General features: G+C 47.3%; 1 long non-coding RNA gene across 1 annotated transcript; it reads right to left on the reverse strand.

Moving 5' to 3' along the window:
- Positions 1–1726: 1726 nt before the first annotated feature.
- On the reverse strand, positions 1727–4700 carry LOC137485522 (uncharacterized). Its single transcript, XR_011005351.1, has 3 exons — positions 4588–4700; positions 4022–4133; positions 1727–2738 (listed from the first exon to the last, which is right to left on the reverse strand). It is a non-coding gene; the product is annotated as an uncharacterized lncRNA (long non-coding RNA).
- Positions 4701–13338: the final 8638 nt, after the last annotated feature.

A 13338-nucleotide genomic window follows, 5' to 3' on the forward strand; every position in this document is an offset into this window, starting at 1 on the left:
TCTTCCCTGTGCCACTGAAATGGGGCTGGAGGACACACACAGGGTTCTCAGGGTCACTGGGTGCTGTAAATAGGTGTGCTGAACTCTGGACTTTTTGGTGTTTGTCACCTCTTCACCTCCATCCTGTTCCCTACAGGAGGTCATCCCGTCCTGCTGTGCACGCACATCACCTCACTCCACTCAAACTCCTTTTATTGACTCGATCTGCAACGTGTGAAGGTCATTGCCTCACTTCACACGTCTCAGCAGGGCTGTATTTCCACATTTAGCCACTTCAGTTTGTCAATATTAACATCTGTTACTATTTAACACCTGCCACTGCTCCGAGGCAGGCGGGTTTAGCCCTCAGCCCCAGCCTGGCACTCTGCAGGGCAGGGCAGGGCAGGGCAGGGCAGGGCCCCTTCCCCTCATCCCAGGTGCCCCAACACTGCCTGGCTTACATCCCCTGAGGCAAGGGGGAGACCCAGGAATAGCTCGCCTGCTGTAGGGACACACACAGGGAGTGCTGGCAGCTGCTGTTGGCTCTGCCAGAGCTGGGAGCAGCAGCTCTGCCCTGCTCCTGCCATCTCTCCACCACATCAGTTGTTCCCACTGCAGTCGTGGGGAAATAAAACCAGCCCACAACTCCAAGCTGTGAACTTTCTGTTAAGATTCCCTGTAGTTGGAGTTTGGCCTCCCTGGGGTCCTTGTTATTATGAAAAAAAAAGCAGTCTGTGGATGTGAACAGCTCCAAACATTTGTGTGGCTCACGGCTCATTCCTTATCCAGGGATCTCTAATGAATAGCCAGGGCAGCTGAGTCATGGCTGGAGATGGGCTGGCTGGTGAAACCCCCAGAGCACAGTACTGTGAACTCCAAGGTTTCTACACTGACATTTCAGTTCCTCCATTCTGCCTGTGTAGAACCACAGCATCGTTTTGGCTGGAAAAGCCCCCTGAGATCATTGAGTCCAACCAGCAGTGCCAAGGCCAACACTAAACCATGTCCCCAGGTGCCGCATCCACACACCTTCTGAACACTTCCGGGGACAGTGACACCACCACTGACCTGGGCAGCCTGTTTCAATGCTTTACAAGTGAAGACATTTCAGTGGAGACATTTTCCCAGTTTAACCTGTCCTTGAGCAACTTGAGGCCATTTACTCTCCTCCTGTCCCTGTTCCCTGGCAGCAGAGCCCGACCCCCCGGCTGTCCCCTCCTGTCAGGAGCTGTGCAGAGCCACAAGGTCCCTCCTGAGCCTCCTCTTCTCCAGGCTGAGCCTCTTTCCAGCTGCCTCAGCTGCTCCTGGGGCTCCAGACCCTTCCTAGCTCCGTTCTCTTCCCTGGATACACTCCAGCCCCTCAATGTCTCTCTTGTCACAAGGGGCCCAAAATTGAACCCAGAATTCGAGGTGGGGCCTCACCAGTGCCCAGAACAGGGGGACAGCCACTGGCCTGGTCCTGCTGAGCTTACTATGGGTCCCAGTTCTGCAGGAAATCCTGTTCTCTAGTGTTGCCCCACATCTGCTCCCAGGCTCCCTGGCCCCAGGAGGCAGAGCTCCAGTGCATCATGCAGTGACCAGCAGTGCGTTGGCTGAGCCAGAGCCCCAGTCCCATGGCATGTACCCAGTCCAGAGCTGACTCTGAGCTCAGTCAACAGAGAACAGACCAGGCTTTGGGACTAAGGCTAGTGCTAGCCACTGAACAGGGCTTTGACAGACAAATTGTAACTTCAGGCGTTACTTGACACCGTTGACATGGCCCAGAAAAGCCTCTTGTATTAACACAGGACAACTGGAATGTCAGATAAAGAAAGAACTGACTCCAGAACCAATTGAGGTGGTGCAATCCCACTCAAACCAGCTTTCATTTCCACCTGCCTTTGCATTTCCTGCTGCTGACTGGAGCAGAAATGCCCACAGAGGAGCTGCTGGAGAGGTGTCTCATGGTTCTGCAAGCTGAGAAGTTCAGAGAAACACTGACATCCAAGGGAAAGCAGAACTAAGCTGAATCCTGTTTAAATGGTTTTTTCAAAGCTCATCTGCCACTGTAGATCCCAGGCTGCATTCATGATGCTGGCATCTCTGGTAGCCAGGACAAAACCACATAAACCAGAGTAAACAGTACTGAGCAGATGCAGCTGTTTACAGAATTCCTCTGGGACCAGCAGGAAAAAAATCTGTCTCTCTGCTGTTGGGTTTCTTCTGCTGAAAAGGGCTCTTCATCTCTGCCTTCCCTCGAACTATGTGGGATTTCATTTTCTCATGAGTCATGAGCCTCATGGAAGCAGTGTCCAACTGGGACATCATTACAAAGCCTCAAAACATTACTTTTGTAGCAAATTCCCAGTAGAATAAAATTCACAAACTTCTATTTAATTAATAGTGTGGACAATTACTTGCAGATTCTCCAAACCATGGCAACAAGCCAGCACCAATGTCTTTAAAAGAGGTTTCAAGTATCAGTTTTCCACCTCTAAAATTCTCTCCCTCCTTCGACAAGACAAATATAATTACTGTTGATTTGCTTTACTTCAGGTAAAAATCCAACAGTTCCCTATCATTTCAAACAGCTGACTTGAAATTCCATTGTTTGTATAAAATCTGATTAATTGTTTAGAAGAAGTTTTATGTCTATTCAGCTGTGCCTGTCTTGTGGGAATTTTACAGACTATTAATTCTATGCAGGCAATATCCACTACAAACAGGAGTGACTGATCACCCTATGAAACCATTACCATGTCTGTGGTTCTCCTCAGCTCCTAAAGAGGATGAGAAAGAAACAGGAAAAATAAAAATGAGACAAAAATAAAAAATGAAAAGAGAGAAGGAGGAAAAGAAGGAGGAGGAGGAGAATGTGAAGAAGGAGAAGGAGAAGGTGAAGGAGAAGGAAGAAAAGAAGTAAAAAGGGGGGAAAAGAGAAAAATCCCCTCTGTACGGCAGTGGAAGCCGTAGCATAGCTACAGCTAATGTGAAGAAGGTGAATCAAGATCAGCTTGGGAGGCTGATCTTGAAAGAAGCAGAATTTCAGCTCTCCTAAATGCCTTCTATTTCTCTACATCTTCCAGTGTCTCCTGTTAAATCAGGGCCTTTCACAACACAGAATATTCCCTCTGCTTTCTGCAGGAGCATCAAGACTCTTCCATCCATGAGTTTATCAAGCATTTCCTTTCCTTGTTCAGGGAGGGACTGGGCGATGTCAGAGGGGCTCAGCTATCCCACAGCCCAGGACAAGCATTAGTGACACCCTCACAGTCCTGTGTTTTCATCAGGAAGGTTCCCACATCTGTGTCCCAGGGCCCGGGGGGAACAAGTGGTGTCTTGATTCAGAAATCTAAATGCTGGAAGTGTAAAACGCTGGAGCAAGAAGAGTTATTTCAGGCTACTACGAGGAACAGGTTAGAAATCTTTAAAGACCAAACAAGAGTCTCCAAGATTCAGTCCTACAGTGCTTCAAGTGCTGGTTAGAGCCATGAAAAACTGAAGATGGAACAGGAAGGTTTTCACCAAATAACTGAATAATATAGACACAAAAGGATTTCAAACTGTCAGTATAGGGAAGTTCAGCACTGGAGAAAAAAAGAAAAGAAGAAAAATACTACTTTGATAGCTCTTGCACAGATTTTCCCAGGACTGGAAACATATGAAATGAAATCTGGTTTTCAGCATCTTCCTCTGCCTATTTCCCCTCACCTTGCTACAGCCTTCTGTTCTTGCTGGTAAATGTAAAAGAAGAAGTGTTTGAAAGATTTTCTCTAGAAGCAGAGAAACATAAATTGGTACACCAATGTGGCAATATCCAGCTCTACCTTTGCAAAGATCTTCTAGAGCTTAACAATTCCTCTGTTCAGATCCCCTCCAAGTGGCCAGTTACCAGTTCCTACACACTCAGGGGTCCTTGACCATCAAATAGCCTCAAAAGGATGAGCAGCAGCAGGTTTTTGACAGACCACTCTCACTCACCCACCAGAAAACAAGAAGCAATATGTGGGAAATGAAGTCAGGCAAGCTTTCAGGCCAGCAAATATTTCCTCTCGGATTTTACCTTGGAAGCAAACTCAATCCCACAGCAGCAGTAGCAGGTTTCAGACCACTGGATATCTGCCTTTTAATCAAAGATTTCACCTCTTCTCTGGTAGAGCTCTCTTTTGACACTACTGACAAACAAGAGAGAGCACCTAAATACAAATGTCAAAACCAGTGATTAAAAGAAGGAAAAGCTTCAGAAGAAGATATCACAGTTGATGTTGAACTTGTCCTGACAGCAGCCCCAGCATCTCCCAGGTGTCTTCAAAAAGAAGAGAGATGAAAAGGGAGAGAGTTTGCAAGTGTGTAGGGGGTGATGGCATCAACTTTGAGCCAATTTTACCAGCCTGTGAGAACTGACAAGGCTGTCCCAGAGCAGAGAAATCACTTCTGAAATCATGATAACACTCCAGTCTTCAAGGTAACCCAGAAAGAAATACCCTCCACAAGGCAAAAAGCCCCCTCCAGATCACAGGTGCAATAAATGTCATAATGGTATGGTCTGGCTAAGCCAATTCCAGTCCCAGTGGAAGGCTAATGAGTAAAAAAACACCCAAAGATTTAGTCTTGCTGCAGCTTTGACACCTTAGAGGGAGGTAAAAGCAGATTTTGTTTTCCTGGAAGGGATTGTTCGTGTGGGCTTCTCCAGACACACTGACATGGCTCAGAGGTGTCACTTGCAAGACAGAATGTTCATTCTGTTAGTTTCCCTCTCTTTACCTCCAAACTATTCCCAGCAGACTTTGATTTCCAATGCAGTCCTAATAGTTCACCTCACCCCCAGAACACTGCAGAGGCACAGCCTTCACAGCAGACTTTACAAAGAATTTTGCAAGAAATCAGCAGAGCCCTAATCCTGGCACAAGCACCTCCAACAGGATCACAGCTAGGAAGGTGACCAAGAGTATGTGTGTGTGTGTATGTGTGTGTGTGTGTGTGTGTGTGGCACAGACAGATGCACCCAATCCCACTAGAAGAAGTACAAAAGGTGTGTATACAAAAGGAAGAAATGTTAATCAGCACCAAAACATTGACCTGCCTGAGCCAGGAGCTGTGGCTGGTGATGGTCACAAAAGTGCCTGGATTTTGCAGGGGTTTGGGGTCTGATAGAGGGAGATATCCTCACACTGGTGGAGCAAGGAGGTGACTTTGTGGGGATTCATCCTGAATAATAAGATTCAACTTTGGTATTCCCAATGTGCAACAAGAAATGTATCAGGGTCTCCTGAGTAGGACCTGGAAACAAGGAAATTAACTTTCATTGTCTGTTATCTTTTATCAAAGAGGGAAGAGAAGATGTGGAGTGACTAAAGAAATGCCCTTCCCAAGCACCAGATATCTTGTGCTGACAGGGGTGATCCTGGCAAAGGAAGCAAAATGGAGAAGATACTGGAGGGAAATTTCATGGAATGATGACTTTTCTGCTTTAGTTTTTTATGTGTCCCTGCCTCTAGTTTTCAACTAGCAAAGGAATTCACTTGGACATCAAAGAGGGAGACCAGACACTCCCAGCTGGAGAACATGCCAGCCTAAAATCGACATAAGAAATCCTAACATAAACTTTTCCAAATGCCCAGTGATTTCAAATTAGTGACGAATTCCAGAGGTGAAAAAGGCAACAAAGTGGCAACTTTAGGCTCAGTGTAGTCATCTAAAATCAAACCACATCAAGGTGTAAGCATGAAAAGTCATCAGAGGTAAAAATAAGGCCCCTGGTTTTTCTGCACAGCCACACTGCAGGAAAAGATACTTCACCTATTGCCCTGACACACAGAGAAACAAGACAGCCATCAAAACTCGTAGTGAGCAGAATTTGCATTGGCTTTGCCAAAAGCATGTAATGAATTAGTAATCCACAGTAGAAATCAGAACACTCACATTCCCCGAGAGATGAAAGAATGGCTGAAAGTTGTGGCAAAATGCCTTCCTACTTCAAAATGCTCTGCAGTAGGGAAAAAAGGACAAAAAGAATATGGACAAATTTTCCTGAGCTGTGTGTTCCCTTTGATCAGCTGTGCAAGGCAGTAAATCCTGTATGCACAAGTACATGGGCACTAATTGAATCAGCTGTATGCTTTAATAATTGGCATTGACTGCAGAGGCTTTCAGTGGGTATTTTCTCAGGACCCCTCTCCTCAGCATATCCCTTACATTTCTTGTCTTATTTACTCACATTTCAATTTTAAATCCTGCCATTGGTAACATGACAGCAATGCTTTCATGAGGCTGCCTGGGCTCAGGGAAGGCTGTCAGAGTGAACACGCTGATCCCAGGGAAAGGAGCCTGATTAAAAACCTCATTGTGTCAGCCAGGCAATCAGCTGTTCATTATCCTATGACACACGACTACTGAAATGAAACATTCACATATTTTAAACTTGAGAGATTTGTACTTTAATATAATTATTTTTGAAAGATTCTTCATCAGAAAGGTTAATAAGAGCAATATAGGTTAATAACAGCACTAAGGCAGCTGACATAATCAGATAATTGACCTTATTGATATGTTAAGTGCCCTATGCTTCACCTTGGGATGTGTGACTGCTCTCCACAGTCAATTACCTTATAATGATGCCTGCTTCTTAAGGTCTTATTGCCTGAATATTGGACTTCTTCCAAGGTTTTTGGTGCATCCCCCTTCCCTTTCCTGCAGGATTTCTGCTCCACTATAATCTAAGAACTGTGCTAACATATTACAGGCACTTTTCATAAATCCACTGATTCAAAGTGTCATCAATTGCTTATAAAATCAGTTTCCTCCAGCAAGACTGGAGTGATTCCTGATGTCTCCCTGCAGCAGGAATGGCTTCTCCCAGGTGTGGGATGCCTGAAGCACTGCTGGGGCTCCTGCCCATCCCACCAGAGAGGGGCAGCTCTCCAGTGTGGCACAGAAGGATGCCAAAGTGGTGTGTGGAGCCCTGCTCAGAAACCCTCCTGGGATTCCTCCCTGGAACAAAGCTGTTTGCTCAGGCTCCTCTGCAGATGCAAAATGACCCCATTGCTTTTCACATGACATCAGGAAGAAGGAAAAAAAGCTGCATCTGCATGAAAAGCAACAGCAATTCCCCACCCTGATTTTTCCTTCCAGGTAGGTGTTGTGGCCCTGCTCAAACCTGCACCTCAGTCGCACGCTGACTGCGCATTCCTGCTCCAGACTGTGCTGAAGTGTCCAAATCTGGCACATCCCTGTGTGGGAGTGGGGTTGGTTGGTGGAGCACAGGGACCCTGTGCTGGCCCTGCAGGACAGTGTGGATCTGGCTGTCACCCCTGACAGAGCCACAGCCAGGAGCACTGTGCTGCTGCTGCTGCTGTTACTGCCACAGCCTCTGCTGCAGCTGAGATGGTCACAACACACAGAGTATCGGTGTCAGATAAAGCCTTTTTCTGGCCCAGAGATGGGGCAACTGAGAAGTGTTTTAAGCACTTTTATTCTATTTTCAGTCTCATGTGAAGAGTGAGACAATACAGATGTTATAATTCATGCCATCACAATCAGAAGCCAGCTATTTCCTACTTACAATACATTATAAGCGTTCTTTGGCCTATCAGCTTTTGTCACACCATGCTGGAAATGCCTTAAAGCAAATAATCCAAAATTACCCCTGGTGGGTCCCACTACAATGCATCTTTCATAGTTCTATTTCTCCAAAGTATAGAACTTATTTGCAAGGCCATCTTTTGAAACTTGTTCCCCACATAGCATCACACAGTTTCAGATAGCTCCAACCCATACAGAGTAAATCATACCACACAAGAAGGCTGCAAGTTTCTGCCCTTCTTGTTCTTTAGCCCAGCCTTTTAGACTCCTCATGTTCCTGCATTGCACCTGTGTGCCTCTGTTCCCTTCGGTGGTTGCTCAGCACACCCGGGCACTCTCATTGCTGTCAATGCTGCTCACCTGCTTTTCACAGCTGCACCCAGTGGGGATGAGGCTGGGCCAGCCCCAGTGCCAATCACCACAAACGGTGTGCTTAGAACACAGCCCCAGTGCCAATCACCACACACTGTGTGTTTAGAACACAGCCCCAGTGCCAATCACCACACACTGTGTGCTTAGAACACAGCCCCAGTGCCAATCACCACACACTGTGTGCTTAGAACACAGCCCCAGTGCCAATCACCACACACTGTGTGCTTAGAACACAGCCCCAGTGCCAATCACCACAAACGGTGTGCTTAGAACACAGCCCCAGTGCCAATCACCACAAACGGTGTGCTTAGAACACAGCCCCAGTGCCAATCACCACACACGGTGTGCTTAGAACACAGCCCCAGTGCCAATCACCACAAACGGTGTGCTTAGAACACAGCCCCAGTGCCAATCACCACAAACGGTGTGCTTAGAACACAGCCCCAGTGCCAATCACCACACACTGTGTGCTTAGAACACAGCCCCAGTGCCAATCACCACAAACGGTGTGCTTAGAACACAGCCCCAGTGCCAATCACCACACACTGTGTGCTTAGAACACAGCCCCAGTGCCAATCACCACAAACGGTGTGCTTAGAACACAGCCCCAGTGCCAATCACCACAAACGGTGTGCCACACACATCCCAATCACCACACACTGTGTGCCTACAGCCACGTGCCTTTGTTGGTGGCAAGTAGAAGCAGGAGCGGTGAGCTGGGCACGAGCTGACCTGCCCTGGGCCGCGCCAGCCCTGCTGCACACAGGTGGGTGTGAAACACCCCCACTGCCTCTGCCAGGGCAATTCCTCCTGCTTCTGAAGCAAGGAAGTCACTGAGGACCTGCCAGTGGCAAAAGGACTTAATGACTGTGACAGATGAGTATTGTGATGTTTGACTCTCACAATGAAAAGGCAAATATCATGTATCTATGCTAGGAGAAGTTTTACAGATTTATAGTTATGTTTTACCCCCCTTTTGCTGTTATCAGGGGTGCCTGGGTTTGGGACATTTGGGAGGGTGGGCTCGTTACCATGGCAACAGCTGAGCCCAGTCAGGATGTCAGGAAGTGATCTCCAGCACTGGACAGAGCAGGAGGAGTCGATGGACAGAACTTTGGGAGGGGCTAAAGGGTTAAAAGGTGAAACCTCCATGGTGTGGGTGAGCCCATGGTGGGAAAGGTTTTCTGCTCCTGGCACTGTGATATTTTCTCTATTCAGTCTTCTGTTGTATTTTTGATAAGGTTTAATAAACCTTTTACATGTTTTGGAAGTGAGCAGCATTTCTCACATGATCATTAGAAGGGGCCAGTCCAGAGCTGCTTCTGGGTCTCCCAGCTGGGCTCCCCTGCCCAGCTCCTGCTTTACAAATCTTTCCTTGACCTGACCGTGCTCATGTCCACACAAATGCTGCTTATATCTCAAGGGTGGCAAAATTAAGTCACCATACCAGAGAGTCATAAAGTTTTGGATATATTTGGGGTTTTCTTTTTCCTTGAAGGAAAGTGGGCATGAGTGGGCAAGATGATTTTGGAAGTGAAACTGGAAGGCCTGAACTTGGAGCTTTAGGCATCTGAACAGTGTCTGTGATCCTGGCTGTCTGCCTCGTGCCTTCATTTCCCCTCTCTATCTGCCACCTCATTTCCTTACCAGCCTGGGCATGCTCTAAAACGTTTAATTCCCCCAACAATAAATATTCTTGTCACCTAACGGGCTTAAAATTGGGCTGATATTCAGCTGAAAGGCATTAGGTAATTTTGTGAGAGGCTGGATCTGAATTGATGCTTCAGAGCAGGGCTGCGACGTGGAGAGAAAGATTTACTCTGCAACCACTGTGAAAATGAGGGTTTTGGGGAGCCATTATTTCCCAGGCATTTTTCAGTTCTTCCCCAGCAGGCCTTTGCAGCAGTGTTTTAACCTCTCACTGATGTAAATGGCAGGCCAGTCTAATGCTGCCCTGCAGTTTAACAAATGCTGAAATGGAATGGCAGGCTGCTGCTTGGTAGCCTCTCAGACAGGACCCTCCAGCAGCAATCTGTTGTGCTCCAGGCTTCTCACAGACATGAGAAATGAAGGATTGCTCTGCACTGTTTATTAGTAAACCTGTTTGCTGCAGTTTTACCTGGTGGGACTGCTCTGATCATCATAATTCAAGAAATAAAATTTAATCTGTGTGAGCTGATATCAGTTAATAACTTAACAGGGATATCTTTACAGCAGTCTTTAGCCCAGTAGTGCAATTAAGTTGCACAGGCAGGGTAACTTCCATAATCTCAGGCACTTTGAAAGCTCTGGGGATGGACTTGCTGAAATAAAATTGCCTCATCCTGGCACCAGTACCTTCAGCAAGACAATTCAGAGCTGTAGGTACCTCCATGAGGCAAAGAATAAAAACACAAAAGGTGGATTAGGCCAGAGCAAACCACACCAGCGTGAGAAATGCTAAAATAATTTCCAACTAGATTTCTGCCTGACAATCTCCTGCCTGCAGGGCAGTGGGCAGTGCCATTAGATCTGAAGCCACTCCAGCCATCAAGGTCCCCTTAGTTCCCTTCTAAAACTGGCTTTTCATTTTCAGGGACAGAGGACAGATGGTCAGATTTAGCTTGGCACTGTCCCTCTTACCTTCCCTTTTCCTTTCATTCATTTTTAATGTACCACCCTTAATACCCCACACTGGGAATGTCTGGGAAAATGGAGATGTCTGTGATTAAAGCAATGAGGAAGAAGGGGCCAACAGGATGCTTTAACTGCTTTCCAGCTCATATGGAAACATATAACACCAGGTGATCACATCTGGTCTAGGCAGAGGACTCCTGATGGCAGGAGGTTACACTTTTGCAATATGCTTTAGAATTTGCAGAAAAAGACACTACACACTACATGCACATTTTCAGCACTCTCCAGTGACCAGGATTTGCAGTCCTTCACATAACATTATCTATTAGTAGCCACAAAGCACCCAAGCAGAACTAATGGGTTTATAGCAACCAAGAAAAAACATCAGCTCAGAGCAATAACTATTGTCCTGATCTATCTGGAAAAGGGAGATGAGCCCTGTTAAATACATCACCCCAGTGACACACAGAGGGACTCACCTGACCAAGCCAGGTTTCAGGGCAAACTTGTTCCACTGACAAGTAAAAATATTGATTGAAAATACCCTGCTACTCAAGTTCTGCTCTGAATGGGACCCTCAGAAGCCAACAGCCTCTGTAGTGTGTGCTGGGTACTGAGGCAGGGGTGTGAGTGTTTGGCACTGCCTGCTCAATAGCACTCACATCACTGCTGGGGACATGCATTCGGCCAGGAAAAGCTGAGGCCAGGAGTGGGAAGTTGTCCCACTCAAGTTTTTGCTGCTCTCACTCCAGAGAGGGTGTGAGATGGCGGCTGCTGTCTCTGCTGCCCCAGGAGAGTTCCTGCAGCAGAGCCCAAACCCTGCTGGGCAGAGCCAGCATTTCAACAGCACAACCCCTCATTCACAAACAAGCTGCATTGGTTTGAAAAGACAGGTGTGTGCTAAGGAAGGCAGGAGCCTCCCTTGAAATGGAAAATGGAAACCCCCTCCCTCTGAATTACTACACTTTTGAAATTAAGGGGCTCTCAGGCAAAGACATGGGAACAGGAATAACAGTTCTTTACTAGGAAAATTTAAAATAACAATGCAGTAATATAAAACACCACTGCCAGAGTGAGAACAGGCCTGGCAGCCTGTGGGTCAGGGGGTGGCAGCAGTCCCATCCCATGGTGGCTCAGCCCTCCTGCAGTGCCAGCTGTGCTTCTGCTGGAGCAGGGATCCTGCACAAGGCTGGAGTTTTCCTCTGAAGCTCCAGGGCTGGTGGGGATGGGCCTGGGCTTCCTCTGGGAATGCAGTGGGGAAGAAAGCTGCTCCTCTGGGAATGCAGTGGGCAAAGGCTGCTGTGGTGTGCCAAGGTCAGATTGTATCCAGGTAGGAATGCTTGGCTCCTCCCCTGGGCACAGCCTCTCCCCATGGATGATGGAATTTTCTCAGCCATGCAGGGACACTCACTGGCCATGAACAGCAGAGATCTCCTGGAGGGAGGATTGGCTGTGGGAGAGATAAAGAAAACTGCCCATGCACAGCCGAGAGCTGCCCCAGCTCTGACAGAATACACACCCCCATTTCCAACCCAAGACTCAGGCTTTCCAAGCTTTGTTTTGTCCCTGCTTCCTGTTGGTTTGGGGCTGGGGGTGGAGAAGTAATGCCATGAGAGCTATTCTGAAATGTATTGGTTTTGTTTTCCCAAATAACACGTGGCCCCAGCCCAGGGCCAGTTGCCATTTTCCCTTTGGGAAACTACACTGGGTGCTGTCTTGAGGAAACATTTTTGCTTATTCAGTAGTTAATACACTTTTGTGGGTAAAACTCTCCCTCTCTTTTGAACCCTCTTTTTGTAATATTGTTGTGGTTATTGCAATTTGTCAGTAATTTGTGATTCCAATTTATAATCTCTCCTGGTGTTTCTCCATTGTCAGAAGGGGCAGGGGAAAAAGGGAGCAGCTTGAGTGGGTTTTGAACGAGCACAGAGCGTCGTGAGCCTTTTGTCCAGGCACTTCTCTGTGAGGAACCATTCAAAGGAACCAAGGATTGGTCCTGAGAGGTTCAGCTCGCCCCATGTTCAGAGAGCTCTGCTCCCATCATCAGGGCATTCCACTTCCCTGCTCTTCACAGGCTTTTAGGGATTGGAACAATCTTCAATCTGTGTGTGTGGCAGCCATGCCTTGTGTCCCTGCTGTATCAGTGCCCCTCTGTTAGTGTTCAGCATTTCCATAATAACCCAGAGGAGCACCTCCACTGGTTGGTGTTGTGCACAGAGGATAATCCTTGCCTCTGACAGTCCAGGCAGGGGAGAGACAGCAAAGAGAGACAGCTTGCCCTCCTTTTATGAACAGAAGGTTGGCTGTGCCCCTTTGCATATGAACTGCAAGGTAATTAAGAACCTGACTGACTTTTTAGACACTGAAGGAAAGTATTTTGAAAAGCTCAGGGGTTGGGTATGCTGAAATCAATGAAATTGATAGGTGCTCCCAGCACACCCAGGCACTGCCAGTGAGGCTCATGAGGAGCAGCTGTGGGCTCCTCTGCCCCAAGGCAAGTCCATCTGCAGAAGGGATGGGATGTGCAAGATGGCTTTGTTGGTGTGACTCTGCCTCTGCTGATGCTCATGCTGGGTTCTGAGCAGAAACAGGCTGAGCCCCACTCTGAATAGCACTGAAAGCCCCATCTTTTCTCTTTGAAACAGCCAAACTAAGACAGCTCATGCTGTCTCAAAGCACCAACAGTATTGCTCAGCTTGCAGGAAGTACTGGCAAGCTCCAACAAAATTCCTGGGACTGTCTGGAGCTCACAAAGGGGAAAACCTGAGTAAAGCAGAGACTTTTATTCCACACAATCTATTTCTCACCCTC

The sequence above is a fragment of the Anomalospiza imberbis genome, chromosome 20 (assembly GCF_031753505.1).
Source record: "Anomalospiza imberbis isolate Cuckoo-Finch-1a 21T00152 chromosome 20, ASM3175350v1, whole genome shotgun sequence".
In the NCBI taxonomy this organism is placed as follows: domain Eukaryota; kingdom Metazoa; phylum Chordata; class Aves; order Passeriformes; family Viduidae; genus Anomalospiza; species Anomalospiza imberbis.